This window comes from Tursiops truncatus, chromosome 20 (genome assembly GCF_011762595.2).
Source record: "Tursiops truncatus isolate mTurTru1 chromosome 20, mTurTru1.mat.Y, whole genome shotgun sequence".
NCBI lineage: Eukaryota > Metazoa > Chordata > Mammalia > Artiodactyla > Delphinidae > Tursiops > Tursiops truncatus.
The window spans coordinates 44,232,797-44,260,242 of record NC_047053.1 but is presented as its reverse complement, the minus strand read 5'-3'; the positions used below and the strand labels follow the sequence as shown (position 1 = coordinate 44,260,242).

Below are 27,446 nucleotides of genomic sequence, written 5' to 3'. Positions count from 1 at the left end.
ATCGTGGATAGGGTCAAAACAATGATGTGGTCCATGGACCTTAATGACCGATTTTGGTCCCTGGACCGCCAGAAACTTCTTGAGGTTCTGCAGCAGTGCCCACTTCAGAAAACCCTGTTCTGTATCATCACATACTGGCCACAAGGCTTTGAGACATAACCACTGTCACCACAATTGGCCTGGTTTGTTACTAAAACCCCTCAACCCCCACTATGCATCCTTCCCCAGGGAGCATCACTTCTATAGATGACGCAGCTAATCCCACTTCCGGGTGTTCCACCTGGATTCACTCTGGGAGGGTACGTAGGGGATTGGTTTGAACCTGGTATTTTAACTACACCTCATAGGTTCTTTTTCAAGATTTAAAGATTGTATCTTTTTAAAAGTATTCTTATTTATTTATTTATACATTTATTTATTTATTTATTTTTGGCTGCGTTGGGTCTTTGTTGTTGCGCGCGGGCTTTCTCTAGTTGCGGCGAGCGGGGCTACTCTGTTGCAGTGTGTGGCCTCCTCATAGTGGTGGCTTGTCTTTGTTGCAGAGCACAGGCTCTAGGCATGCAGTCTTCAATAGCTGTGGCACACGGGGGCTCATTAGTTGTGGCTCATTAGCTCTAGAGCACAGGCTCAGTAGTTGTGGTGCACGTGCTTAGTTGCTCTGCAGCATGTGGGATCTTCCCGGACCAGGGCTTGAACCCGTGTCCCCTGCATTAGCAGGCGGATTCTTAACCACTGCGCCACAAGGAAAGCCCTATTTTATTTTATCTTATTTTATTTTATCTTACTTTCAGCTGCCCCGCAAGGCATGCGGGGTCTTAGTTCCCCGACCAGGGATTGAACCATCCCTGCACTCCCTGCAGTGGAAGAGCAGAGTCTTAACCACTGGACCACCAGGAAAGTCCCTCACCCATCATTTTAAATCTAAAAAGCAAAATGTTCTGTGTTATGGACACGGGTGTTTTTGGAGACTGTCCCCTGGGGGGGGTCATGTTATCAAAAGGAAATAGTTATACCTCTTCTCACTTTGCACTCACACCCCTCTGTGGTTTTACTCAAATCCCTTCTGCCCTCCTGCCCTCCCTGCTCTCACTCCTGTGGGGTGGCACCTTCTATCCACCCTCCTACGTTCCTTCTCCAGGACAGACAGGACTCACCCGGCCAATGCTCCCAGCAGCCAGGTTTGGGCTTGTCACACGGCACTCGGTTTGGGCAGCTGGTCCCCATGCAGGTAAACTCAAATGAGGAGATTGAGGAAAGACTGGGAACAGCATGGTGCCCCAGCCATAGGTCTTGTTTTCTCAGTCTTCAAGAGTCCTTAACATATGGAATCAAAAAAATAAAAAAACAAAAGCCAAACTCAGAGATACAGAGAACAGATTGGTGGTTGCCAGAGGTAAAGGTAGGGGTGGGTGAAATGGGTGAAGGGGTCAGAGGCACAAACTTCTAGTTGTAAAATACCTAAGTCCTAGGGATGTAATGCACAACACGGTGATTGTAGTTCATAATGCTGTATTGTACATTTGAAAGTTACTAAGAGAATAGATTTTTTTTTTTTTTTGCGGTACGCGGGCCTCTCACTGTTGTGGCCTCTCCCGTCGCGGAGCACAGGCTCCAGACGCGCAGGCTCAGCGGCCATGGCTCACGGGCCCAGCCGCTCCGCGGCACGTGGGATCTTCCCAGACCGGGGCACGAACCCGTGTCCCCTGCATCGGCAGGCGGACAAGAGAATAGATCTTAAAAGTTCTCATCACAGGAAGAAAAAATTTTCTAATAATGTGTGGTGATGGATGTTAACTACACTTATTGTGGTGACCGTTTTGCGATATATACAAATATAGAATCGTTATGTTGTACACCTGAAACTAATATGTTATATGTCAATTATATCTAGATTTTAAATAAAGCAAGATGGGAATTCCCTGGCAGTCCAGGGGTTAGGACTCTGCACTCCCACTGCTGAGGGCCCAGGTTCAATCCCTGGTTGGGAAACTAAGATCCCACAAGCTGCGAGGCGCAGCCAAAAGAAAAAAAAGGCAAGAAAAAAAATAATGAAATAGGTGCTTAGTAAATGTCAGATGTCTTCAGCTTTCACTATATGAGTAATTAGAAATATAAATTTTATTAAAAACCCTGGATATTCTTTTTTTTTAAGTCTTTAAGAAAAAGCAAAATTTAGCACTCCCTCTCCCCTTTTTCCCCCACTGACTTGGCCATAGAAACAGGAACTTCTAGCTATCCTTATATATTGCAAGTGATTTAGGAAATAAAATCTTTTAAGGCAGGCGGAGTGCACTCCGTTAAACAAATAGCAAGACTGCAGAATTTTATTAAGTTCAGTAGACGTTAGATGTAGTCTTTGCAGCCACCACCCTGCCCCCCACCATATATAGGAAGGATTTTTGTACTTTTCTCCAGGCTTTGGAAACTCCATCCTAAGTATCCAGACTAGAGGGTTTCCACCTCTTTTTTTTTTTTTTTTTTTCCTGGTGCTGCTCTGTTCTTGCGATGGGACTTGTTACTTCGAAACTTCTGAGGCAGAGAAGGAAATGAGGTCGCCACACCACCGTGGAGCGAGACAAGAACTCCAGCTCATCCTGGCGGCTTCTAGTCTAAAAATATCCCAACTTGGCAGGCAGGAACTTTCTTCCTTCTTTCCTTCTGGTAGCAAGGCTGGAGGCAGAATTCTTTCTGAATTCTGCTGAATAGAGCACGTGTCTGTAAGAGCCAAGTGCAGAGAAGAGCTGAGAGGTGTTTCCCCGGGTCCAACAGGTCCAGGGAGGACCCTTCACTGTCTCTTACTGGACGTCACTCCTTCAGCAACGAGTGTTTACCGAGGGCCTGTGATGGGCCTGGTCTTGCAGAAGGAGGGAGAGACAAGATCCCAATCCAGCCCTCCTAGAGCTCACCGTCCAGGGGCAGAGGAGATGCTAATAATTACTTGAATCCCCCTTTGGATAAGTGTCGCAAAGGAGTTACTCAGGACCAGAGGGATCTAGGCCACTCTGATTTACAACCCAAGGCCAAAGGAAATGGGTTTCCAAGGTGACAGGACTCGATTTCATCTTTAGAGAAGGAAGAGTCTGGGGAATTCCGTGGCAGACCAGTGGTTAGGACTTCAAGCTTTCACTGCCGAGGGTGTGGGTTTGATCCCTGGTCAGAGAACTAAGATCTTGCAAGCTATGTGGTACAGCCAAATAAAATAAAATTAAAAAAAAAAGAAAGAAAGAAAAGGAAGAGTCTGGTAAAAGTGAAGAGGTTTGAGAAGAAGGAGGTGGATGTTGATGAAAAAAGTTGGGATTTATCTTCAAAAAGGGAGAAAAGGCAAGGAGGTTCCATGTTGTTCCCTGGGCACTCTGTCAGCATAAACGTTAACCAGAATTATAGCAGATACATGAATGCTATAGTCAAGCTCTTGAAAAGGTCACTGAGATATCATCACAGCTTCAGGGGAGCCTTGAGTGATACCAGCTAGACCCGGCTGTCACATTCACGGATTGCTGCCACCGTTGACACCACCCCCTGGAACTCCATCCACACGTGAGGGCCAAATCTTCTTATCAGGCATATTATTTTGGGTTAATCAACTTTCCTCCATTGCCCAAACAACATTGTAACAGCAGTAATGGAAACTGAGATAGGGGTTGGGAGGGGGTGAACACAGCAATCCTATCACTCTCCCGTATCAACATGTTAAGTTCGGGACATCCCTGGTGGTGCACTGGTTAAGAATCTGCCTGCCAATGCAGGGGACCTGGGTTCAAGCCCTGGTCCAGGAAGATCCCACATGCTGTGGAGCAACTAAGCCCATGCGCCACAACTGCTGAGCCTGCATGCCGCAACTACTGAAGCCCACACACCTAGAGCCCGTGCTCCACAAGAGAAGCCACCACAATGAGAAGCCCATGCACCGCAACGAAGAGTAGCCCCTGCTCGCCGCAACTAGATAAAGCCCGCGCACAGCAATGAAGACCCAACACAGCCAAAAATAAGTAAATTAATTAAAAAAGAAAAAAAAATGTTAGGTTTTCCATTTCCAGCTCTGTGTAAAAGATGAAGAGAACAGGCTTATGGAGACATTGTTTGGTGATATCCCACGGCCTGCCCTGGCCAGCTCCCCACTATGACATTTCCCGGCACCCATGGACACATCGAGGTCCTGCCTGAAGTCTGATCTGTTGGACAAGAAACAGGCCATCAGAAACGCGTGCAGTAACGAAGACCCACCACAGCCAAAAATAAAATAGATAAATTAATTAATTATAAAAAAAAGAGTGGATATATGTATAGGTATAACTGATTCACTTTGTGAGTAACACTGTGTTACTTTCTGCATGTTATAAATCAACTATACTCCAATAAAAATAATAATAAAAAAAAACAATGAATTATCTGGGATTTCATTCTTTCCAGCTCACATCCAATCCAACTTCTCAAGAGTTCTCCTCTTCCTCTCCCAGCATCCTCTTTAAGCTGCTCCCCCAGTGTCTTCCACCTCCACTGCTCCCCTGAAACTGCTCTTGTCAAATCATTGATGACCTCCACTCTGCCAAGCCCAGGAGTCATTCCTCTGACCTACCTGACCCTTACTTAACCCTTTTCAAAGCATCTATTGACCACTTCCCTACTCATCCAATCCTCGTTCCCTTAGTCCGGTCTCTCATATTCCCTTGAAGCCATGGTGGGATGGAGACAGCAAGCTTTGCCAACCAGGTCACATGTTTCTTTATTTTTCAATTAATTAATTAATTTATTTATTTATTTTTCGCTGCATTGGGTCTTCATTGTTGGGTCTTCGTTGCTGCGCCTGGGCTTTCTCTAGTTGCGGTGTGCGGGGGCTTCTCTTCATTGTGGTGCGCGGGCTTCTCATTGCGGTGGCTTCTCTTGTTGCAGAGCTTGAGCTCTAGGCACGTGGGCTTCAGTAGTTGTGGCACGCAGGCTCAGTAGTTGTGGCTCATGGGCTTAGTTGCTCCACAGTATGTGGGATCTTCCCAGACCAGGGCTCGAACCCATGTCCCCTGCATTGGCAGGCGATTCTTAACCACTGCGCCACCAGGGAAGCCCCCTCCACTCTTTTTTAGATTCTTTTTCTATATAGGTCAGTACAGAGTATTGCTTTCCCCGTACTATACAGTAGGTCCTTATTAGTTATCTATTTTATATATAGTCGTGTGTATATGTTAATCCCAATCTCCCAGTTTATCCCTCCCCCTGCCCCAACTCATTGTTCTGGATGTTCTTGACTCCAGCAAGTGACTGGGTGGGCCATGGTGCCATTGACTATGATGGGGGTGGGCGGAGACCAAGAGCTCCTTTTGAGGACTTTTTTTTTTTTTTTTACATCTTTATTGGAGTATAATTGCTTTACAATGGTGTGTTAGTTTCTGCTGTATAACAAAGTGAATCAGTTATACATATACATAGGTTCCCATATCTCCCCCTTCTTGCATCTCCCTCCCTCCCACCCTCCCTATCCCACCCCTCTAGGTGGTCACAAAGCACCGAGATGATCTCCCTGTGCTACGCGGCTGCTCCCCACTAGCTATGTGTTTTACGTTTGGTAGTGGATATATGTCCCTGCCTTTTGAGGACTTTTAACGTGGGATGATGATCGGGCATTCACGAGAGACCAAGCAGGCAGTTGGGTAAGGCTGGAGAAGAGCGAGAGCCCTGCGTTTTCTCCTCTTCTCTGAAATGTACGAAGACTATAGCATGAGCTGGGCCTGGGGATGTGACGTTCACCGTAACTTGCACAAAGCAGAGGAACGCGTTCGGCCCTGGACAGCAAGCTCCTGAGTTTTGTGCACCTTTCCGAGCTCCAGGAGACAGTAGATGTTCAATCAGTGTTTTCCATCTGGATGGATGAATAACATCATGGTCCCTCCCAGTCTCCAGAAACTGGGTGACTTTCTAAAGCCCGGGACAGATGCCTTCACAGCTTAATGAGAGGCCTGACTAATTATAACGATGATGCCAATGATAGAGGGATGACTTATAGTCAGGAAGGGGCAATTGCTCTTCTGAATAATTATTTAAATTGGTCACACTGTGATTGCTCAGAGGGCCGTGAGAGTCAAGGTAGGAGTAGGAGGGTGGGATAGGTGATTGGAAAAATGGGAGGGAGGCAATGCCAATTCCACCAGTAAGCAGGGTTTGTTTTGGACCTCAGGCTAACTTCTTGATTTCTCCAGCCCTTTTAATTTTTTATTTTTTTTATGGCAGTGATAGAGATCTACCACCCCAAATAGCTGTAAGCACTGCTAATGAAATCACGGAGGCTCTGTGGCAAACCAGGGAACCTAGTAAACCAGAAGTTGAGTGCTAGTTCTCAGAAGCAGAGACTTGGTGTCTATTTGAGGAGACTTAGTGGGGCCCTGGATACCGTGAAAGAGGTCAGTCATTTTCTAGCCCAAGGCAATGGTAGAACTTGGCCTTTGAGGAAGGGTCAATGGAAAGTGATGTCCGTGTTTGCTCCATTCTTTGCCAGTGTGCTCCAGGGACCTGATAGGAGAGTTTCCAGTTTCCTCTGGCTGAATTGAGCCGGTGCTGCCTGTAAGGTGAAGGGCCTGTGCTAATCTCTTCTTGGCAAGTTATACAGCCCCATGATTCAAATCACCAGGAGAGCATCGTGAGTGCCCGGGGTATGTGTGCCACAGAAAGAAAGAAGGAGGAGCCAGCGTGGGGGTGACGGACAGCGATGCCACTGACACTGGAGTCTTCCTACGAGAGTAAAGTGAGGCTGTGCAGCAGGCAGCCAGGTGAGCAGCCACAGAACAACAGAGAGATAGCGACTCGCAATGGGTAAGGTGTGGAATGGCCTGACCTCTGTGATTTTATAGAAGAGGCAATGGAAGCCCAACAAGGGTTGTCCGTGTCTTCCCCAGACATTTCTCAAGAGCCGGTTACGTGCCAGAGGCTGGGCCAGTGTTTTGGTTACATATTGCTGCACAGGACATCACCCCAAAACCCAGAGGCTTAGAACAACAGTCATTTTATTCTCCCATTTCTGTGGGTTGACTGGGCACAGCTGTGTGGTTCTTTGCCCTGTAGGATGATGGCTGAGGCTGTGGTCATCTGGGGTGAGACTCAGCTGGACCTTCTGAGAGGCTTATTCACAGTGATAGCAGTTGGTGCTTGGAAGTAGCTGGGCATTTCATCCGGCGTCCCTCAGTTCTTTTCTTCTGCTTCTCCTCCTCTTCCCTCTCCCCCCCCCCACCCCGCTTATTCTTCTTCTTTTTTTCTGTTCTCTTCTTTCTGGCTTCTCCAAGTGGCTTGGTCTTCTCAAAGCAGGTGACTGAGTTCCAAGAGCCAGGAAGTGGAAGCTGTCAGTCCTCTCAGTCTTCTTAAGGCCTGAGCTCAGAAGTCTCAGAATCCCAATTCTGCTGCATTCCGTGGGTCAAATTCAGTCCTAGAGTGTATTGGTTATCTACGCTGCATAACAAATAATCCCGAAACTTAGTGGTTTAAAATGATGATAAATATTCCTCTCTCACAGCTTCTGAATTAGTCAGGAATCATGCAGAAGCTTTGTGGGATGTTCTGGCTGGGGTCATCACATGAGATTGCAGTCAAAATGTCATCCAGAGCTGGACTCTTCTGAAGGCTTGATTGGGACTGGAGGGCTCAGCTCCAAGGTGGCTCAGTCATATAGTTGGAAAACTGGGGCTTTCTGTTAGCAGGAGGACTCAGTTCTTCTGTACACAGGCCTCTCCACAGGCTGCTTGAGTATCCTCATTATACTGATGATGATCTGAGTATCCTCAGATGTCAGACCTCACCACTTCTGCCATACTCTTTTTATCACACAAGCAAGCCCTGGTTCACAGTGGGAGGAGACTATGAAAGGGCCTGAACGACCAGGAAGTGAGGATCACTGGGACCATCTTGGAGGCTGGCTATCATACGAGGGCAGCCCAAGATTCCAGGAAGTGGAGGAATAAACTCTACCTCTGGATGGCGGGAATGACCAAGAAGAGTTTGTAGCCATCTTTAGTCCACCAAATCCAGGCTCTAGGGGTTTAGTCAGAAGGGCTTTGTGCTCATAGAACTTACAACCTAGACCATGGTTTAGGTCCTATAGTCTAGGACCACACAGAAAACTAGTGGCAGAGAATGGATGTGTCTGTCATCTTCATTATACAGATGACACACCTGAGGCTCAGAAAAGACCAATCATAGCCCAAAGTCATATAGTGAATAAGTGGCAGAGCTGAGATTAATACTCAGACTCTTCTGACCCCAAGCCAAGCCCTTCTTTCCCTTATCCTGTACTGCTACTCGTTATGTGACCATGTTAACTTTTAAATAAAGGATACAAAATTGTATCTAGTATAAAATGACAGCTATGTAAAACAAACTATGCTTTAAAAAAGAACAGGAGGAAATACAAACAAAATGTTGACAATTGTTAATAGGTGATAAGAAAATATGTGGGGTTTTTTTTCTTCCTTCTTCTAGGTTTCTGTGTTTTTTTCATACTCTACACTGAGCTTCTATCACTTTCATCATGGAAAAACCCAAACCATTTCCTGCTGTGGTGGATCACACAGGCGCAGTGGGAGAGAGGGGTGCTGGGGGGTTGGCGGGTGGGGAAGGAGCCCTCCACCTGTGGATTTTGGTTCCTCCTCTGCTGTGTGGCAGTCATTGTGCTTCTGGTTCTTCTGAAAGGCAGCGGCTGTTAATTAGCTCACCTGTGCAAACAGAGCTGGGGCCCCTCAGCTGAGCTGTGGGAAGAAGAACCTTCTTGGAAAGAAGAGCTGTGTTGCTTGCACTCCAGGAGCGTGGGGAGCAAAGGAAACTAGAGGGCTGATGTTCCCCCTTCCTGATGGGATATGTCTATAATGCTGTTTTCTGGTCCAAGCTCAAGGTGACTGCCTCTCAAATAGGAGTTTTTGTACTGGGACAACATGAGAGAACATTTGATATTGATGCTTTCCTGGAAACTGCAAGATATGTAGTCACTGTAGATAAAAGCTGTTCAGTTGTTTTAAAGTATTAGACATTTTTGGTTGCCTGCAGCCATGTGATAGCTTCTTTCACTTCTATTTTTGAAGCTTAAGCATATCACCCGATTGTCTTCCTGTATGCATTACACTCCATTGCCAGGAATTTTCCCTAGAGTAAAAAAACAACAGCTTCCGTTAATTGGGCACCTATTATATAAAGATGCTATACTATGCATTTATGCATACACTTAATCTTTACAGAAACATATGATGTGGATATCTCCAATTTACAGATGAGGAAACAGGAGTCCAGGGAAGTTCAGTATCTTATCCAAAGTCACATGGCTCAGAAATGACAGAGGCAAAACCTGAACCCATGTCCAAATGACCCCAAAGTCACTAGACTAATGCTGCTTCCCTAAAGAGAACATTATAACAATATTAAAAGACATTTGAAATCTTATATCCCTAAAGCCAAACTTAAGATGGCAGGTGTTTTTGGACAGTGCAACGTTCCTCTTTTTGAAAATGGACTTTGTATCAGAAACCTCTGGGTCCCACTGGAGATCTTCAGCCACTGCTGGAGTGGTCAGTTCTGTGACTGCTCCTACCAGCTTCCAGCAGGTACAGTCTGACAGTGTCTTGCCTCTGGCTCACAGCCGGTACCTCACACCCCACCCAGGGCATCTCGGTTGATGCCCACTCAGTGCCGGGCCAGTGCATCCTGGAAGCAGGGTGCAGGCCCCCGTGCAGAGCTTTTCACCAATGGGCGCAGAAACCATTGGATAAAAGTCTCCCTCTCTCTCCCCCATCCTAGAAGGTGGGTCCTGAGATGTTTTTCTTAGGGCTTCTCAGTCTCTCCAAATCGAGCAGCCTGGAACATGGTCACCCCAATAACGCATTATCAAACGCCTCTGCCTCTATCCTTCCTGTGGTTCCTGAGCCTCAGGTATGCTCCCTGGGCTCACATTCCCCAGAAATGTATTCACGTGTGAGCTTTGTCTCAAGTTCTGCGTTTGGGGAACCCTGGCCAAAACAGATTCAAACGTTTTCTTTGCCTAAGCTCTCACCCAAATATAGACCATCTTTGTCTTCTGAATCGCACAGGTGCTGAGGACTGTAACCACGTGGACATGGCTAAGGCTAGCAATTTCACGCTTTTCATCTCTAATTCTGTTTAACCACCTGATTGGGAGTGGACATTTCCCACTGACTTCTAGCTACTCTATATCAGGGTATGTAAATCATGTTTTCAAGATTAAAACAAACAAACAACCTTCCCGTATGTTTAGGTGGATGTATACGTCATTAAAAGGTCAGCTGAGGGGCTTTCCTGGTGGTCTAGTGGTTAGGATTCCAGGCTTTCACTGCTGTGGCCTGGGTTCAAGCCCTGGTTGGGGAGCTGAGATTCCACAAGCCGAGTGGCCAAAAAAAAGGCCAGCTGAGCCCTCCCACTTCTGCTACTTAAGGAGACATGGTGCAGGGCTGGGGCCAGGACCTGTTGGCTACACTGCTGACCCTCCATCCCTGGAGTTAAAATTGTGCTCCAGGGTGATTCTGGGCAAGCCAGAGATTGAATCTCCTGTGCCGAAGTGGAGTAGAGGGCCTGGTGGCTGGAAGGCAGTGAGGATGGCGGGTGATGTCAAGGTTAGAGGGAAAGTGAGGGAGTGACTGCTGTACAGTGGATTCATTCTCTGCGTGGAGAGCACCGGGAGCGCCCTGAGAGGCAAGGCCGAGAGTCAGCAGGGAAAGGGAGGCAAATGTCAGTCTTTCTTCCTAGAAGTTCACTCTGGCTCTGCTCCACATCAGTTAGAAGCCACCATCCTGCCAGTGGCCCTCCCTCGGAGTGACAGAGCTTTGAGACATTTATATTTAATAACCTCAGGTCTCACATGCTAATTAGCAAAGTAAATAACCAACATCAGCTGGCTGTTGGCTGCTCCTTGATGGCCGGGAATTATTCACAGGTGTATCAACCCACTGGGTGAGGCATTTCTTTTTTTTTTTTTTTTTAATAAATTTATTTATTTTTGGCTGTGTTGGGTCTTCGTTTCTGCGCAAGGGCTTTCTCTAGTTGTGGCAAGCGGGGGCCACTCTTCATCGCGGTGCGCGGGCCTCTCCCTGTCGCGGCCTCTCTTGTTGCGGAGCACAGGCTCCAGACGCGCAGGCTCAGTAGTTGTGGCTCACGGGCCTAGTTGCTCCGCGGCATGTGGGATCTTCCCAGACCAGGGCTCGAACCCGTGTCCCCTGCATTGGCAGGCAGATTCTCAACCACTGTGCCACCAGGGAAGCCCCGGGTGAGGCATTTCTAAAGCCCTGGAAGACTTCCCTCCAGTATCCCTTCCCACAAATGCTCATGTCTCCATGACGATGGTGGGAGTCCCTCTGTTCATTAACAGGTTTTTTTTTTTGGCCATGCTGTGTGGCTTGTGGGATCTTAGTTCCCTGACCAGGGATTAAACCCAGGCCCTGGCAGTGAAAGCGCTGAGTCCTAACCACTGGACCGCCAGGGAATTCCCAGGTTTTTATTTTAGAAGGAAAGCCAAACGAGAGAAGGATGCTCTTCCCAACTCCGTCATCTCAGAGAGTCAGCCCAGTGGTGGTGCAGAGTGAACAGAAAGCACTGGAGGCCACACGGCCTCAGATCATTCTCCATAAGAAACCAGAGGAGGGAAAATCCAGGAGTCGAGTGTCTTTAGAAACTCCAGCTGTATGGCCGCACCTGACCTTGTCATCACTCAGAATAGTTCGTCTGTGAAAACCTCGCCTAACCCATCCCACTCCAAATCGACACAAAGTCTGGTTCTTCCCATCTCTCCTGCCCCACAGATTTCCTCTGGGGCAGCTTCCCACCCCCTTGGATTTCTTTCTATCTCCATCCAGCTTAGAACACGTGATCCATCACTTCAACCCCCCTGTTGTCAGTAACCTGCACTGTTCTGTATTTCTCCTGTTCCTGACCCTGTAAATGCTTGACTCTAGATTCTCCACACCTGGGCCCGGCTGCTGAGCCCCACATAACCATCCGTCCAACTCCGATCCTGGGAATGCCTCAAATGCCTGGGCCCTCAGGGCTGCCCAGAATTCTCCCTCTCCATCTGGCAGCTCCTTCCTTCATTCCTCTCAGTGGCTTTTCCAGTTCTTCACTGTTTCCCTCAAAGCCCCTGTTACTACCTCCCACCTACTCTCAAGAGATGACTTCGCCTCTCACTTTAGAGCTAAAATAATAGAAGCCAGCAAGCAGGAATTTCCTAAACTTCCTGCCCTCCATCTATGAATGAATCTGCACCCACACCCATTCTTGTCTGCAACCAGCTTAAGTGGAAGAGCAAACCCTCTTCCTCCCCAAGGGCAGCTCCCCTGTCCCCGTGGGCTTCCTGGTGACCCTGTCCTCTCCTGCCCGGCCTCTTCATTCTGGTGTCTTAGCTCTTCTCCTCAGCCCAACTCTAGGGAGACTCTGCATCTCCAGCCCCACCTCCACTGTTTTTGTCAATGGCCTCAGTAACCTTCTAATTTCCAAATCCCAAGGTGCACTGTTCAGATCTCTCCCAACGTGACCCTTCTAAGGCATACGTTGCTCCCTCCATCTCCAATCTCTTCTCCTTGGTGACAACATACTTCCTTGTTATTTTTTGTTTGTTTGTTTTTGTTTTTTTTAAATCACCTCTCTGGTTTCTCCTCTTTTTTTTAAGTAGATGTATTTTATTTTATTTATTTATTTACTTATTGGCTGTGTTGGGTCTTCGTTGCAGTGCGTGGGCTTCTCATTGCGGTGGCTTCTCTTGTTGCAAAGCACAGGCTCTAGGCGTGTGGGTTTCAGTCATTGTGGCACGCGGGCCCAGTAGTTGTGGCTCACAGGCTCTAGAGTGCAAGCTCAGTAGTTGTGGTGCATGGGCTTAGTTGCTCTACAGCATGTGGGACCTTCTGGGACCAGGGCTCAAACCCGTGTCCCCTGCATTGGCAGGTGGATTCTTAACCACTGTGCCACAAGGGAAGCCCTGCTTTCTCTTCTTAGTAGCCTTCATCTGGTCACCCCTAAAACACTATGGGGTTCCCCAGCAATTATAAATGCCTATTCTGTGTGCCATAGCTCCTGTGCTTAACTTTGCAGAAGCCTATAATGGTCTATCAATTTGTCAGTCTTTCTCTGCTAGATCTAGTGCTAAAAGGCCATCTTTATGCACTTTTCTTTTTTCAAATACTGTCTTCATTTCCATCCCCAGTACTCAGCACAACACCTGGTACTTACTGAGCTCTCAGTGATTGCTCGTTAAAGGAGCAGCTTGTGGCACAATGGACCCCTAGCCCTTTTTTTTTAGACGTATGAGTGGATCAACTTTTTGTTTTTGTGTACTTCATAACCATTTCTCCTGCCAAGAGTGCAATGCAATGTCAAAAAATTGAAGCAGGGACTTCCCTGGTGGTACAGTGGTAAAGACTGCATGTTCCCAGCGCAGGGGGCACAAGTTTGATCCCCGGTCGGGGAACTAAGATCCCACATGCTGGGTGGTGTGGCCGAAAAAAAAAAATGGAAGTAAAAAATCGTACAGCCTTTTTTTTTTTTCCAGTTTAAGTTTCATGAGAAAATAAGAATTAACTTGAAATGCCATAATTGGGAATAATCAAGTATACTGGAACCTGTAGGCTTAAGCTGGAGCCTGGGTTGAGAGAGAGACTTGGGTGATGGTTGCGGGGGAGGGAGGCAGATGCCAGAGTAATAACTTGGGTTTGAATTTCTATGACTTCTATAGGTAGAAAAGATTTAGTTCACTTTGTACATATTGTACCTATAGATCAGCTATTTGGGGGAGAAAGTAAGGAATCTTGTTTGATATCTAAATTTAGCATCACAATCCCCGGCCTTTGTCATTGGTCACTATACTGAGTCACAGACTCCAAGCTCTAAAATCACTCTTTTCATTTGTAAGTTCAAAGTACATACGTATTTATGTATATTTATTTGATTTGGTTTTCATGCCAGCCCCAGGAGGCAGAATTTGTTATTATCCCATTTTATAGACAAGCACTCAGAGGCTCAAAGGGATTTAATGATATGTCTTGTTCAAGATCAAGCAGGTGGTAAGTTAGAGCAATGGAACTTAAACTCCAAGGCAGTGCTGCTATATTGAGCTGTCTTTTGGTGAAGATCAGTGATATTTGCTTCTTTTGCCTTTTGAAGTTAGCCATCCTGTTTCCGGCAGCAAGGACGGGCATTTAGGCAGGCACTGGAGCAGGCAGGTAGGAGGTCATGAATGCGGCTCTCTCTTGAGCTAGTCTTGTGATCTTGGACACATTACCAATCCTCCATGAGCTTCAGCTTCTGCATCCATAAAATGGAGAAAATAATAACCATACCTACCACACAGGGTTCTTGAAAGGTTTCAATGAATTAATATGTGCAAAGATCTTGACGAAGTGTCTTGCCCAGAGAAACCTCTTAAAGGTAGGACGTGTTAATACTATTATGTTATTGTATGTTTATTTTTCAAAGCATCCAAATTCCTCACTTTTCAGAAAGAAAGTCTTCTGCTAAGGGTTCGTGCTAGATCTTATTGGCCTCCAGGTAAGGTTGACACTGTATTAATTAATCTAATATTTATGTAGGGCTTGGCACAGGCAAGGAGGGTTGGGGGCACTCTGAGATGCACACTGCCAGCTTCCGGGGACCCTTGCGGTGGTGCAGCTCCAGGCACCCCACTTCACTCCCCATCCCACCCCCAGCCCAGGTGGAGGTTTTAAGAGGTGGCCGAGACAAGCTTTGGGCTGTTTCTCTAGTGCTAACTGCCTTTGCTGTACATTTCCAGATATCCACGACCGGAACCCTCTCCACTTAAGACAAGAATTCTTCTTCCTTTGGGAAGGCCAAGTGAAGCAAATGGTGATCCCAGGCAGTGATATCTGCAACTCAGAGACTTAATCCTGATGAGGCTGATGAATGTGTGTGTCGAGCTGTTCCTGGCAAACACAGCACCTATCAGATATCACAGCAAAACAAGAACAACGACAAAAACGGCTGTTCTTTGGAGTCTGTTTGCTCCTCGTAGGAGGGGTCTAGGTGGAAGGGGCTGACTTTCAAGTCGAGGCAGTGACTTCTGGGTCAGATGTGTGTCTGGGACACAGGGATGGGGACAGGAATGTATCTGGGAGGGTGGGCAGGGCTTGATGTCTTTGGAACCAAGCTCCAGAAGGGCAAGGCACCCTCCTGGGGTTATGACTGGGCCTGGTGATGGCAACGAGGAAGGGTGTGTTTGCCATTGAAGTATTTAAGCATTGTCTCACCAGTCAGAAAACAAGACTGGCTTGTTGCTTCATCCCAGCCCAGGGCCCTTCAAACTCAGATCTCAGCATGACCCACTCAGGCAACTGTTCTGAGTTTCTCAGTAGGCGACGTCCAGCCCAACTAGCAAGTCTCCCAACCGTATTATTGATTTTGAGGATTAAAAAAAAAAAAGTTTCTCTTTATTTTTGGCAGTTGAATTTGGATTTCATTACAATGATCGACTTGAAATACGTGCCTGAGTGTGGCTCTTGTACCACCCACAGCAGAATCGCCTCAGGGGAGGGGAGTTGAAAAATGCATACTTTCCCCAGTCCCATTCCAGACACACGGAATGTCTATTAAATATGTTTAAAAAGATCCTCCAGGGTGAGGTTGAGAATGTGTCTCTGTAAGCCAATTTCTGGGATTGGAGGGGAACAGATTTGCCTGACTGTCCTCTAAACCCAAACCTGAGTTAATTTGTCAAGCGGGAGACCCTTGGTTCTCGGAGACTCAGTTTCTCCTTCTGACAGAGGTAGGTTCTGTCTCCACTTGTTGCTAGGCTGCAGGAAGAGGAAATTAATATGCAAAGCGCTGGGGAGAGCGCTGCTGCCAGGCTGGGAGAGAAGAGAAGCTCCTACCTCTCCCACACCAGGCTCTCCCTGGTAACCCCGCCGCCGCCCCTCTCCCCAGCCCCATGGGCGGCGGCCCCTTTAACAGACCTGACCAATCGTCCGGCCATTTCCGCGGCCGCTCCTCGGCGCACTTGTAGAGGGCTGGATTGGCCGGGCCTGGCGCGCGGCCTGTTCCGCCCCCGCCGCCCTCTGGTTGGCGGCGGCGGCCGCGGGTGCGGGGCGGGTCCGCCGGCGGGGCGGGGCGGCCGGTGGCCCGGGGGCGGGCTGGCGGCAGGACTGTGGCCCGATCCCGAGCCGTAGCGGGAGCTGCGGCGGCCGTGGAGCACGGGCGCCGGCGCAGTACAATGAGGCAGCCAGTGGATCCGGGGTGAGCGCTCCCGGGGCCGGGTGGGGCGGTGGGGGGAACGCCCGCCGAGAAGGCTCAGGCTCCTCAGGTTCCGGGGTACGATCGGGGGCCGGCGGCCGTTGGTGCGGCGGGGCGCGGGGGTCCGGCCCCCACAGGGCCCCGCCCCGCTGTCACGGTCTAGGTTAAGTTGACAGGGACGCCTACCCGCGACGCCCCCGGGCGCACCCTTCTTTCCTTTGGGGCGGTGTGGGGCGGTCTGGGCTTGACCCCGCCGGAGGTGCCCTCCGGCCGGTCCCCGCAGCCTGCGGTCCACGGGCTCCGGGTTCGGCCCCGTCCACAAGCAAACTAAGGGAAAACAGCTTGTAATTTTGTGAATGGGGCCCCGGGTTCCTGCCGCCCCCAGCGCTCACGTTGCGAAATGCCTGGAAGTCGAGAACCGCAGTTACTTTTACGCGGATCCTTTAGAGGCTCTCTGCGTCTCGGGTTGTTTTTCTCTAGCTCCTGGAAATCGTGGGTGGCAGTGGGTGGTTTGCGTGCCTTAGACCTGAGGCGGCGGCGTCCCGAAAGCCGGGGGTTTGGAAGGTTAACAAGTGACATTGGGCTGAGGCCTAATGCCAGGTGCCGTGCCCCAGAGCTCGGGTGTGACGGCGGAGGTTGTGCTGCCGGGGAGCACACGAATGAAGCGGTGGGACCGGGGATGGACTGAACCGTCGGCTTCAGCTCCGCCTCGCACGCTGCCCAGAATGCACGGCTGACGCGGGAGTCGGTGCAGGGGAGTTTTCCCCTTTTGAAAATGGTTTTTGGAAAACTTAGCCCCTAGGTGGGTTGATGGTTACTTAAACCATCTGTTGTTATGGTTACACGGCAGCCAATGTAAGGGCAAAGTCTGTTTCCACCCTCGCTCTTCCTCCAAAGCTATGAAGTACTTTGTCACTACGTCTTAACCGACGCTTCCCAGGGAGGGCATACTTTTTCAGAGTTGGAGGAAAAGCGTGGGCTCCATGAAGACAGGGGTGGTGCCATATTCATGTTTGAAGTTCTAGCTCTTGACACCGGGGCTGCTCTGCACAGGAATTGAAAAGAACCAGCCTTTCGCATGTTTTGATGGTTTTCATCAAAGGATTTAAAGGAATCCTTTCAGGAGCCTGATGTAAGCTGGAAGGGAAACAATGAGTGACTTTTATATGGAAACCAACAAGGAAAAACAGAGGGGCAAATGATCCTTGAACTCTGGGATAGGGAGTGTTTGCAGAATCTAGGTTTTTGTGGGTTTTTCTTTTTCGATGCACAGCTTGTGAGATTTTAGTTCCCAGACCAGGGATGGAACCAGGGCCCTGGGCAGTGAATGCACAGAGTCCTAACCACTAGACTGCCAGGGAATTCCCAGGAGTCCAGGTTTGTGGGTTTAGAGCTCAGTGACACAGTGAAGCTTATCTCCTAGGAGGTATTGAAAGAGCAAAAGTGCCATTTCTATCAGCTCTTACCCAACCCTTAAATCATTTCAGGATTCTTTGAAATTCTTCTAAAAGTTGGTGATTGGTCCAAACTTATGGAAAACAAGCAGCCTCCTGAGGTGATGGGGGTAGGGTGGGATTTTTGCCTTTTTTTTTTTTTTCCCACTGGGCCTCTCTGGGAGTGTCAGGGAAGGCTGGGATGGGGATGGGTAGGGGGTGTATGGAGGACTGTGGGTGAACTTGACCTGCCTGCACATTAATCTCCAGGAAAGGTGCTGTGCCTGAGAGGAAGGAGATTAACAAACTGATTCAGTTCAGATGATGGTGGTAATTGAGACAACTGACAAGGCACCCGAGGGCTGGACAGAGGAGGGGGAAGAGAAAGTGCAGGGGTTTGGTGGGGCTGAGGGGGCTGGACCTTGTTGCAGGTTTGAAGAGCAGGTAGAATGTCATCGTGTGAGAGGACTCGAGAAATAGCTTTCGCCAAGTGTATTGTTTGTGTATTAGAGATTATGGTTTTAGAATGCTTCTGGAAAAGAAGTAGGAAAGATTATTAGGCTTTTAGGTAGAATAAATATATAGGATGTTTTGCAGTTTTGGTCAAAGTGAAATGACATGTAGTCAAAAAATATTCACTCAACTAATTTTTGTTGAGCGTTGGCTGTGTGCCAGAAACTTTGAGGCATTATGGGTACGATGGAGAAAGAAACAGGTCAAGAACTTGTTTCTACATCTATATGATTCACCTTCCCTCCAAGTCAAAGCTCTTCTGAGGATTTTCTGAAGCTCTTGAAGAAAGAAAGGGGAGAAATGCACAGAATATTAAGTAAGAACAAAACAGAACAATGGGGAAATTCTTCCTGCTGTAGATCACTTTTGGTATCAAACTGAATCTTCCAAGACTGGTTTTCTGTGTCAGGTTTGGTATCTCTTCATCCTCATATCTATTGACCAGTGTCTTTTGATAGTGTTAAGTTCTCTCTTTTTTTCCCATTCCCCTGTCAGTTAGTTTATTGAGAAGTTTGGAAGTTCATCCCTGTCCTCCAGGTGCTTCCAGTTCATTTTCTTTGCCTGAGTGTCCCTCAGGGTCTGCTTTCTCCTGTCTGATCCTTATTCTCTCCTGAGTGTCCCACTTGGGAATTGCTGAGGTCACAGGGAATCGTTTGTTCCTTGATTCTGTCCCAAAGCAGAAGGTGGCTAGTATAGAAAAGAGCATTTGTTGAATTCCAGCTCTGCCATGTGCTGCTTTCTCTGTTTGTATATATATCCTTTCCCGTCCTTGAGCAGCCCTCTGAGTGAGCTAGATGCTGGTAGCCTCAATTTACAGGAGAGGAAACAGAGGCTCAGAGCAGTTCAGTAAATTTCCCAGGGCAATAAGCTGGTTAGATAGTGGAACGAGATTTTTTTTTTTGGCCGTACCACACGGCTTGCGGGATCTTAGTTCCCCCACCAGGGATTAAACCCAGGCCCTCGGCAGTGAAAGCACAGAGTCCTAACCAGTGGACCGCCAGGGAATTCTCTGGAACAAGAATTTCAGTCTACGACTTTCTGATTCCAAGTGTGCGTTTCCCATCGCACCGCATTGCTTTTCCCAGAAGGAGGTGGCGGTTTAGTATAGTCTAGCACAGTGCCTTCTTGGACACAGGAAAGGTCAGGTTCAGAGATGTTCAGAGAATTGCCACAGTTAATGTGCTCATGGTGGGACAAGAGTTAGCACCATTGTGTCCTGCCTCTCTGCCAGGTGTGTTTTTGGGTAATTCATGTGGCTCTCAAGAAATCTGAGTTTACTGCCATGAAAAGTTGACCAGACTTACCAGGTATGTATCCCAGTGCTTCCACTTATCAGCTCCGTGACCTTGGGCAATTATTTTCTCTCTCTGTGTACCTCAGTTTCTTTATCTGTAAGTGGGACAATATTCACATTTCAACAACGCTAAGACAGTACAGTTTGTCTCATCTTAACATATCTGAAAAGTATCTTATAATCTATGAGGTCTTAAGTTGTAGTTGGCAGTAACTCCCTTTTTCGTACGTAAAATAATGGTGTCATAGTCAGTGGGGTTCTAGGTCATATGAACCACGGTAGTACATTCTTTATCGGTAGTTGTGAGGATTACGTGAAGTCACTCGTGTGCCTGGCACAGCGTGAGCACCCAGTAACAGTTGCTCCTGTCGGATGACAGAACGTATGGTTAACTGGTAGGTGGTTCTGGGGAAAAGCTAGGGAGCATCTCGTAAGATTTGCCACTTGGAGCCCAGGCAGTAATCCATGGTCTGTGGGCTGGAGGAACGTTTTTCAGTTTGCGTGAAGCTCTGTCCTTTGGCTGACTCTTGTCCGCGTGAGAAGCATTGACTTCAGGAGCTAACCAGCCATGGACAGACAGCTCCCTTTGTCCTGCCTGTTCATTGAGTTCTTTGTCAACTTTAAATCCCAAGTTAAAAATAACTATTGTGGGCTTCCCTGCTGGCGCAGTGGTTGAGAGTCCGCCTGCCGATGCAGGGGATGCAGGTTCGTGCCCCGGTCCGGGAGGATCCCATATGCCGCAGAGCAGCTGGGCCCGTGAGCCATGGACGCTAGGCCTGCGTGTCCAGAGCCTGTGCTCCGCAACGGGAGAGGCCGCAGCAGTGAGAGGCCCGCGTACCACAAAAAAAATAAAAATAAAAAAATAACTATCGTTATAAGAAGTTTAGAAACGTAGGCTGGTGTGAATACTCTTATACGTGAATTTTAAAGCACCTCAAGGTTCTATGCAAGATTCCATGTTGCCTCTTGCCAAACTCCTTGTAATGCTTAATTGCGTTGTGTGAGGTGTCTGTGAGGTACCATTCATCAGAGGGATGCTAGGAGGTCATGAAATCACAGAAACCCTGGGTTTCTGAGTGAGGTAGAGAGAGCACTGCAGTTGGTATTAAGAGACCTGTTTCCAGTCCTGGGGGTTTATCCTGTTATTATGTGTGTCTTGGGCACATCATTTCCCTACTCTGGATCTTGAGGGTCTCTTCCAAAATGAGGACTTGATTTCTTAGTCTCCTCCCCCACACTCGCTCCAATACAGTGTCATAGATTATGTGAGTTTATGAATCTAAGGATCTGAGAAATTAAATGGTTGAAAGGAAATGAGTCTGAAGTCTCAGGTCGATGTTTGTGCTAGCGCTTTTGTAAAGAGAAAAGAACGGGTAGGTGATAACCATATGAGTAACCATCATTTATGGAGAATTACTGTGTGCACTGTTCCTACTTTTAAACCTCACATCATCCTATGAGCAGTAGAGACTAGTGTCAATCTTATTTTAAGATGAGGTAACTGAGGTTCAGAGAAGTTAAGTAACTTGTCCAAGATCACACAGCAAGGACAAGGGCTTATAGCTGGGACTAGAACTCAAGCTTATGTTGCTCCCCAATATGAGTTCTGTGGTTGTTTCAGATGCACCCTGCCTCATTTTGGAATCTTCTCAAGCCATGTGCCCTGGAAGTTTTACCAGTTTAAAAAGTGAGATTTCCCTCTGCTTTGGGGTCATGCATTCCTAGTCTTTTATTGTGTACTGACCCCTGTTTAAATTCTGAGTTCTCATTCAGAACATCTGCTGCGTATTAGGAGAACTTTGTTAAACCTAAGGACGAACTCTATGGGAGTTGCAGAAGACTTAAGTCCTCTTTGGTTTTTCTTTGGTGAACAAAACCAGAGGCCAGGCCACTGTGAGCATAGGTGGGACTGTTGAGAGAAGAATCTGACCTTTCTGTGAGGAAGCTGGTGGGGTGGGGAGCAGGGTGGGCTTTGAAACAACGAGGTAACCTTTGTCTGTTGGGTTTGCTTGGAAGATTGGTTCTAAGGGCTTTACCCCCAAGACGATGATTGGAACTAACACACTGAGCCCCTCCCGGCTTATCCTAACAGTTGAGAATGGAACTGGGCAAGAGGAGCCCTCTTCAGTCACCACCTTATTTAGGATTTGAGATTTAAACCCACCGCTTGGATTGCTCCCGCAAATAACCTTTCAGAATCACAATATGCATTTCCTAAGAGTTTCATTTCACGTTTGTTACTTAAAGCTGACATAAGCTGGCCAGTTCTCTTACTCAATTTTAAGTCCTTTCTTACACCTAATGTTGTTTTTTAAGCAGTGTTCCTCAAGATGGTTCTGTATATCATTTGGGGCTTGAAATATAAAATTTAAAAATCTTTCCACTGAAAGGACTGACTGAACAGTGATTATCACTCATTAAACAAGTATCTGTGCGTCTGCTGGAGCCAAGCATTGTGCTTGGCATTGGAAATCCAGTGGGGAGCAAAACAGATGTATTCCCTGCCGACACATAGCACATTACGTAGTCTAGACAATAAACAAGTCAGCAGATGTGTGCATTGTATATATTAAATTGTGATAAGCGTGAAGTCTCCTTCCTCTGAGGAAAAAGAACAGGCCCTGAGAAAGAATAAAGGGAGGGAGGCCAGCAACTGGGAGTGTTGGGAAGAGCACCTCAAGGGAGGGAGCAGTGTGTGGCAAGTCTGGCTTCAGGGGAGGAGGGCCTGAGAGGAGGGCATGAAGATGGGAGAGGCAGGTGCATCACAGAGCAGAGGGGAGGGGCTGGGGCTCAGAGCCGGACACTGCTTGAGGCACCTTGGGAATTTCTTACAAGGGTTTGCTGACTCACAGGCAGTGGGGAACTTGGCCTGGAGGGGTTGAGCTTCTGTTCTGGGTCCACATTTCCCATCATTCTGTGTGCAAAGTAACCACAGGGCAGTAGGTAGGACTGAAATGGCTCCTGTGCACATCCACTGGAGTCCACTGGAGGCATCCTGCTGTGGCTCAGTGTGGGACAGCCTGTAACGTGCTAACCATCAGCCGGCACCTGGGCAGTGCTTGCCCTGGAGCCTCGGCAGTGGGTGCAGGGCTCACCTTGAAGTCAGGGTGGACCGGAAGCATTGTTCCTCTGTCTGCAGGTGTCTGCTTTAGTGTTGGGCTGTGGGAAGTGGATTTTTAGTCTTTTTTTTCTGATAAGAGGAGGCAGAGGCCAGTGGCCTTATTATCAGGTGATCAAGCATGATGACTCCGAGTTGCTGAAAGAAGAACCCACCTGAAGGGACATGGTGTGGTGCTTTCTCATAACCACCCCACCTCCGGTCACACAGGAGGAGAATTTCATAAAACAAGTCACTGGCTTTGTTAGTTCTTGACCTGGCTTGGGAGGTTTGGTAAAATACTATGAACCCAGCCATATCAAAGTTTATAATTACCCTACAGAATATTTGTTAGAACCGATTGAATTTGTATATAATTGCATTAGTCCTTTTTTTTAAAAAAGATCTATTATTCAGGAAAAGACATTTTGAATACACGAAAGGAAAGAATAACATAACAAGCTTCGTGTTTCTGTCACTCAGTTTCAGTAACATTTTGCTAATCTTGTTCCGAGATAGTTTCACATATGAAGCATTGTTGGCGGATTTTCTGTCACAATATAAATGTATCTTTGGGATATAAAATCACATGGTAGATATGGTTCGAGAGAAAAAATTCCTGCATGTTGCATCATTACAGGACTGGTGTTAGTAGTTGAAATTCCAAATCTGAAATGAACATTTCTTGCAAGCCCCTTATAGACTTGATTATGAAAAGTAGGCACAAAATTAGATTACCAATTAATCTATGTATTTACTGAGAATATCAACTATATTGGACAATGTGTAGGGTATATGTAAAAAGAGTAAAACAGTCTCTGTCCACATTGGCTTGTAAAATCATGGTCCCTTTCTTCCTCACAAGGAATCACAAGGTTTTATCTTCAACATTCCTGGCAAATAAAATATACACAAAGCCCGAACTATGAAACTAACTAAAAAGCACTATTTTTGTGGTGCATGTTAATTTAAATTCAGATTATAGCATTCACTTATAAAATCGAGGGGAACACAGTTAATATGTTGAAAGTCTCCATATGTTAAATTTTTGTGTATTTTTTTTTTAAGGGGAAATTCAAATCAAACAGCAAAGAACCCTGTAGCAGCACCTCTACATCTGTGCCGTCAATATGGTGGCCACTAGCCGCATGTGACTATCAAATACTTGAAAGGTGGCTAGTGCAACTGAGAAACTGAAGTTTTAATTTTAGTTAATTTTCAGTTAAATAGCTCTGTGTGGCCACATTGATGGTTTTGTAAACCCTGGAGCTACACTGTTCAATCTCTATGGTAGGATAAAATCCAGCACAAACTAATTTGGGCAACAAATGGAACAGCACAGTTCACATGTAGGTCCCAAACTCAGTACGTTTTAGAGAAAAGGAGTTTGATTATGTAGAAGGAAGAACTGCTTCTTGGGGTTCATTGTCTTCCTGTAAGAGCAAGGTTTTGGCAGCTCAGACACCTGGAGAAGTTAGATTTGATGCGGGATGTCTCCCGGGGCTCAGATCTTATGAAATAAGGAGTGAATCTCCCTGCTTGTGCTGCTGTTGCATTGTGGAAGGTCTCTGAGAGGTAGACGGGAGTCTGTTGAGTGACTCATGTGAAGGTTTCTGGAGGTAGGGTGACCTCAGCCTTGGGAGTTGCATTCATTGCCAGGGGGGTTTAGAGGCTCAGAGGAGACATGCCAAGGGCCTGGCTATCTTGATCACCTTTCTATCCCCAGCACATAGTAGATGCTCAATAAATGTGTTTCAAAAATGGATGACGGTTTTTAAGAATAGGTTTAAGAGCAAATAAGAAGAGCTTTAAATTTGTCTAGAAATTTGAAAAATAGTTGCCAAAGGAAGTATGTGAGCTGCAGAGTATATACAGCCAGTATTTTCTCCTGGAGGTAACTGACATTTCTCTTCACTGCAAATGCAAGCTGGCTTTTATCTCATCCATTACCAAGTGCTGTTATTTTCATCTTTTAAACGTCTCTTGAATGGTTCTCTTTCTTGCCAACTTCACTGCCACCACTCTAGTCCAAACTACCATCTTTTGGCTTCGAAGACTGCAGCAGCTGCCTCTCTCCTCTCCCCACAGCTGCTTCCTCTCCTTTCTAATCTCTTCACCCCTCTGCAGCCAGAGTGGTGTCTTAAAAATTCCCGGGCTTCCCTGGTGGTGCAGTGGTTGAGAATCTGCCTGCTAATGCAGGGGACACGGGTTTGAGCCCTGGTCTGGGAGGATCCCACATGCCGTGGAGCAACTAGGCCTGTGAGCCACAACTACTGAGCCTGCGCGTCTGGAGCCTGTGCTCCGCAACAAGAGAGGCCACGATAGTGAGAGGCCTGTGCACCGCGATGAAGAGTGGCCCCCACTTGCCACAACTAGAGATAGCCCTTGCACAGAAACGAAGACCCAACACAGCAAAAATAAATTAATTAATTAATAAACTCCTACCCCCAACATCTTCTTAAAAAAAAAAAAATTTCCCAATATAATCATGCCATGTCCTTGCTCAAAACCCTAGGAAGGCTTCCAGTTGCTCCCAGGATAAGAGCCACATTCTGAACCTGGTCTGAAAAGTGCTGCGTGATCCAGCCACTCCTGCCTCCTGCTTCAGCCTGGGCCCGTGCCTCTCTCCTCCTGGTTTATTATAGTCTAGGCACCCTTCCACTCCCAGCTGGAAGGGAGCTCTGCCTTTCAGGAACTGAGCCACCTTGCTGCTCCCTCTTCAGAAAACAGCTCTGACCCCTCACCTCGCTCCCCTTTTCTCTTTTGTCCTTTACAGCACTTCTCACTGTTGTTGTGACATATTCTTTAAGAGACATCTGCTTTTCCCCTTCCTCCGGGAGGGCAGGGACCTTGTCGATTTTGCTCATTCTTATATACCCAGTGCCTAGCTCAGTATCTGACCCATTGCACAAGCTTCTTAAATGTTTGCTGGGTGAATGAATGAATGAATGAGTGAATGCAAGCACATTGGGAACAAGGAGGAACTTGAAGAATGCTCTTTAAAACTTGGATTTATTGGAAGGATTGAATAGTTTTTAGAGTAGAATAACCTGGGAAGGGAACTGGCCGGGGTGGGGGTCGGGGGAGAGTCTTTGGGAATCTATTGTTGGAAAGTGTCCAGTGGGTTTAGCACTGTCTTACAAGAGAAGTATGTCTGTGCCCTTGTCACAGACTTGAAAGGCATTTACCTGCGGAGTTGCAAGGGTGGCCCTCCTGTCTGGCTTCCTATCCCAGCCCTCAGGAGGCATCACTCTCACTGAGTGTGTGTCCTTAGTAGCACGGGTCTCCAATTTGAGACCTCAGGGTTGGAGTCTTCCATATGCAGCCCACAGTCAGGGATGTAGTAGTCTTTTTTAAAAAATTTTGTTTATGTTTGGCTGCATTGGGTCTTTGCTACCCTGCGTGGGCTTTCTCTAGTTGTGGCGAGCGGGGGCTACTCTTCACGGTGCGCAGGTTTCTTATTGTGGTGGCTTCTCTTGTGGAGCACGGGCCCTAGAGCGTGTGGGCTCAGTAGTTGCAGCCCACGGGCCCAGTAGTTGTGGCTCACAGGCTCTAGAGTGTAGGCTCAGTAGTTGTGGTGCACGGGCTTAGTTGCTCCTCAGCATGTGGGATCTTCCCGGACCAGGGATCGAACCTGTGTCCCCTGCATTGGCAGAGCGGATTCTTAACCACTGCGCCACCAGGGAAGTCTCAGGGATGTAGTAGCCTTCCTCTCTTTCTAGAGAGTCAGGATTCTGCCCTGTTCGTATTTGCAGTGGGAGGGAATTCTAGTTGTGCCTTGTCGGGGAAGAGACTTCCAGCTATTGGGAAGAATGGAGGCAGCTGTGTTTAGACCTGGCCCTGCAGCAGGTGAGACTTGCCCTCTTCCTGAGCTGACTTCTAGCTGAGGGGAGGACCCTGCTGGTGCTCATCAGATCCTCCTGTCATGTGGGAGGGACTCGTAGGAGAAACCTGGGTCTTCACCAGAAACTTTGAATTTCTGAATAGGAAATGGAAGGACTTGGCAGAGACAGTGGTTAAATTTCTTCTACAACTTGTGATTCTGAAAGAGAAAACTGATATGGGATGTCTCTAGCTGGTTTCCTAGGCAATGTGTTTTTTTGTTTTTGTTTTTATTTTTGGAAGGAAGGGGCTGGTTCCCTAGACCAGAGCCTCTGATAACCAGAGGGGAGGTATTTCATGAAGGCCAGAGTGATGTTTTCTGGGAGACTTGCAAAGCTGGTTAAGAAGGCTTTAAGCTGAATATTAAGGGGACAGGAAAATTGCAGAACCAGAGACCTCAGAGACCTGGGTGACTTAGCAGCAGTGTCGACACCGAAGTGGAGCCTAGGAACTCCAAGTGGGAGCTAGCAGCAGAGCTGGTTGAGAATGCCCCTGTCGGAGGGTGTGCAGGTGATGGCTCCGTGCCCTGGAAACCTTAACAGCACAGCCAGGTAAATGTGACCTGGCGGAGGGAGTGTTAGAATAGAGCAAAGTAGTGTGGGTATACCTGGCTCCAAAAGAAAACCCTATGAGAGATTCACTGTGTGTGCCCTGATCATGGAAGGCTGACGGGAAGTGTTTCAATTATGATGGAAGGAGCAGAGGGCAGGTTATTTCACCTTAGGACTCTGCCTGCCAGATTGAGGGGCAATGATTTTTCTTCATAGACAGATTTTAAAACAGGAGACCCTCACCCCTGGCAGGTGTAGTAGACCAAGCAGATGTTTGTTAAGGTGAATTCCATGCAAAGTGGACCATGTGGTAGATTCTAACCCTACCTTGCTGATAATTTTACCTCTGAGAGTAGGTAGAGGGAAGTGAGTGTGTGGGGGTGGGGGTGGGGGTGGGGGCGTGGTCCTGCTTGGACCTAATGATGACAAATAAGGAAGAGCCGGTTGACGTTGAGGATGGGGTAAAGCCATGCAGA

At 47.5% G+C, this 27,446-nt stretch overlaps 1 protein-coding gene and 2 long non-coding RNA genes across 20 annotated transcripts in view; 2 read left to right on the top strand and 1 right to left on the bottom strand.

The window, feature by feature from the left end:
• LOC109551409 (uncharacterized) overlaps nucleotides 1–15,591 on the top strand; it is a 35,788-nt gene extending 20,197 nt beyond the window's left edge. For 5 of the 16 annotated variants that reach the window (XR_012328548.1, XR_012328537.1, XR_012328538.1 and 2 more), the window contains 4 exons: nucleotides 5,485–6,755; nucleotides 10,050–10,177; nucleotides 14,457–14,505; nucleotides 14,747–15,590. This is a non-coding gene — a long non-coding RNA (uncharacterized lncRNA). Of the gene's footprint in view, nucleotides 1–791; nucleotides 5,021–5,484; nucleotides 6,756–10,049; nucleotides 10,178–14,456; nucleotides 14,506–14,746 lie in introns of those variants that run through there. The other 11 variants (XR_012328546.1, XR_012328545.1, XR_012328540.1 and 8 more) reach the window with 10 other exon arrangements.
• LOC117309741 (uncharacterized) lies at nucleotides 13,882–16,029 on the bottom strand. Its single transcript, XR_012328554.1, has 2 exons — nucleotides 15,924–16,029; nucleotides 13,882–14,262 (listed from the first exon to the last, which is right to left on the bottom strand). It is a non-coding gene; the product is annotated as an uncharacterized lncRNA (long non-coding RNA).
• A 39-nt stretch (nucleotides 16,030–16,068) lies between these two features.
• TEX2 (testis expressed 2) overlaps nucleotides 16,069–27,446 on the top strand; it is a 107,383-nt gene continuing 96,005 nt past the window's right edge. For 2 of the 3 annotated variants that reach the window (XM_019944353.3, XM_073797423.1), the window contains exon 1: nucleotides 16,069–16,203. The gene's annotated coding sequence lies outside the window, so the exon portion shown is untranslated. The remainder of the gene's footprint in view (nucleotides 16,204–27,446) is intronic. The other variant, XM_073797422.1, reaches the window with a different exon arrangement.